The sequence below is a fragment of the Microcaecilia unicolor genome, chromosome 6 (genome assembly GCF_901765095.1).
Source record: "Microcaecilia unicolor chromosome 6, aMicUni1.1, whole genome shotgun sequence".
Lineage (NCBI taxonomy): Eukaryota > Metazoa > Chordata > Amphibia > Gymnophiona > Siphonopidae > Microcaecilia > Microcaecilia unicolor.
The window spans coordinates 4,974,141-4,977,254 of NC_044036.1; positions in this window are offsets into that span (position 1 = coordinate 4,974,141).

The window sequence follows — 3,114 nt, forward strand, 5'->3', positions numbered from 1 at the left end:
TCTTCCAGCGTATAATTATGTATCCACATGCTGACTCTTGCTATGGCCTCGTCCCTTATTGTGCCAGAGCACCCCTGTCACCTCAGATATATACATCCCCCCCCAGGACTCTAAGAGCCCTCTGGAAAGGACGGCCACACCCACTCATAGTCATGTGTGCTGGCCCCCCCCGGGGGGGCCTGGCAAGAGGGGAATGAAGAAATATTTTAGCCTTGCTTGCCCTTGCTCTCAGTAAAATACAGGCCAATGCCCCAGGCTAAGAGCTAGGCCTCTTGAAATCCAAACATCATCTCTGATACAAAATATATTTCACTGCAGCTCAAGCTGAAATGAGTTCCCAGAGAGCTAGGCTTATAAAAATCAGAGATCACCTTTGACACAGTTACATTTCACTGTAGCAAGTGCTGAAATGAGGTAATTGAGAGCTGGCAAGGGAGGGGGCATTTGCTCTTGTCAGCAATCCTTGGACTGGCATCTGCAAGAAGTCATAAGCTAAGATGTTTTGATTAAAATGAAAGATAGTAGAGGGTTAGATGCAAGTAGAGGGAGGGGGGAGCTGAAGAGAGCAAAATGACCTGTGAAGTCATCTCACAAGATGCGCTGTGAACATATCTTGTTTATAGTTAGAGCTTGAGAACTTGTGAAGTCATTTTGATCAACTGATAAAGGCCAAGAGCCATGGTGACAAAGCTAGGGTCCATTGAAATGAATAGGGTCAAAATGGCATAAAAAGGGGAGTCAGAAAGGTATTAGTGCAGAACACTTCAGAAGACTCCAAAAGGCCAGAGAGAGAGAGAGAACGTGTCATGTAATGCTGTTCCACCATGTGACTGTCTGATTTGCTTGTACTGCTATTGGTAAGATTGTAATAAACTATCTTATTATATCTATTGAATACTGGGTTCCTTTCTAATTACAGACATAGCTACAGCTTAGTCTGTGCAGAACTGTCATGAGCAGATACAGGGTCGGGGTGATTAAGTACTTAGAGGGGATGTGCAATCCTTCTCAGGATAGTAGAAAGCCCATGGCTTCCGCTGCCCAAATGGAGATGGCAGACCTAATAAAATAAACAGTATTGCGTTCAATTCTGGTCACCTTATCTCAAAAAAGAAATAGCGGAATTAAAAAAGGTTCAAAGAAGAGCAATCAAAATGATAAAGGGGATGGAATTCCTCCAATATGAGGAAAGGCTAGAGAGGTTAAGGCTCTTCAGCTTGGAAAAAGACAGCTGAGGGGGATATGATTGATGCTGCTTTTAACTCCTAACCCTTACTCACTTGTTCAGCACCCTTTTTAATCATTCCCACCTTACTAATTCCCTTATCCCTTATTTGTCCTGTTTGTCTGTCCTAGTTAGATTGTAAGCTCTTTCGAGCAGGGACTGTCTCTTTATGTCCAGTGTACAGCGCTTCGTACGTCTAGTAACGCTATAGAAATGATAAGTAGTAGTAGAGGTCTATAAAATCCTGAGTGATGTAGAACGGGTAGAAGTGAATTGATTTTTCACTTTTTCAAAAAGTACAAAACCAGGGGACACACGATGAAATTACATGGAAGTAATTTTAAAACAAATAGAAGGAAATATTATTTCACTGAAAGAATAAAGATCTTGCTGGCTGAGGATGTGGTAACAGAGGTTAGTGTATCTGGTTTTAAAAAAGGTTTGAACAAGAGGAAAAGTCCATAGTCTGTTATTGAGATGGACATGGGGGAAGCCAATGCTTGCCCTGGGATTTCTGGCATGAAATGTTGCTACTATTTGTGATCTGGATTGGCCACTGTTGGCCACTGTTGGAAGCAGGCTACTGGGCTAGATGCACCATTGTGGCTATTCTTATATTCTCCTATGTAAGGTGAGCCCTTGGGCCGCAGCCAGACCCCAACTGCCAGGCACAAGGCAGGAACTTTGGTATGGCTGGTAACGTAGGCTGGAACCGAGGCAAGGCGGACTTGGGTTGGAGATAGGCAAGCAGGATCCGGGCAAGGCAGGAACTAGGAAAAGCGACTCATTGCGAAGGCAGTCAGTGGCAGGCCCCATCGCTCTGAAATAGGCCGGGAGGGCCCGACGTCAGTGAGGAGCATCGCAGCCCAACTCCTGTTGCGGGACTACAATGGCGTCATCCTTCCATGTGCGAATAGGAGAGCCCACCCCCCTGCAGGAATGAACTAAAGCGCCCCAGAGTGGCGCCACCAGTATCCCACCCCAGTGAGGACCGTCAAGCGACGCCGCAAACCCTTGCTGCCCGGGCCTCGCAGCATGGGCAGGGCCACAACAGTGGGGGTGCAGTGGGGAAGCGGGACAAAATGTGCCCCACCCCCAACCCCAAATTGAGTTCTGGCTATACACTTGAAGATGGTGCAGCTGAGGACACAGGGCTCCACTTCCCATGTGGGTCACTGTGAGGTGGCACCTACTCTGGGGTCCTTTCAAAGTTGGATGGCTGCTCGATGCAGTCCTGGTGACCAGTGGTTGCAGCGCCTAAAATCACACAATAGAGGGGTTATCAGCAGTCACATAGGCTTCCAGTTCCCCCTCTTCACTTAAGTTCTTCCACATCGTTGCCTTTCCCAGGGTAAGCAAGGTACTGTGGGAAATGAGGAAACATCCCAGTCTTCCTTGAATCAACAGGGATAGCTTCATTCAAAAATAATCACATGAAAAGACAAAAGCCAGCCTTGCTAACCCACCTACCACCACCCTCTTATCTCCTAGAGTGTAATCCTTGTTCCAGGGGTATATCCTCCCATTGGCAGGTAAAATTAACAAAACAAAAAAGTTCCGGTTTAGACCAACTATAGTTCTCAGTCAGTCTGCAGGGCAGGAAAATCTGTACCTCGTGGTGTTTGCTTGTCATCTGACCAGGAGCTCCACATACTTCAGAGCAGAGACTGAGGTCTGCTCCTGCCTTCTCTCTTTTATAGGGCTGTTGGCTCCACCTCCTCCTGGTTCCACCCTCTCTGATTGGCCAGGAATTTGTCCTGTCACAGCTCTTCCTGCTGAGGCTTTAATTCTGTGGATCCTGCCACCCTCCTGACCTTTCCTCAGTCTTTCTTCTGGGGATTACATTTTCTGGTTAGCAATAGCATTTCCTCTCTCCTGGGTCTCACTCC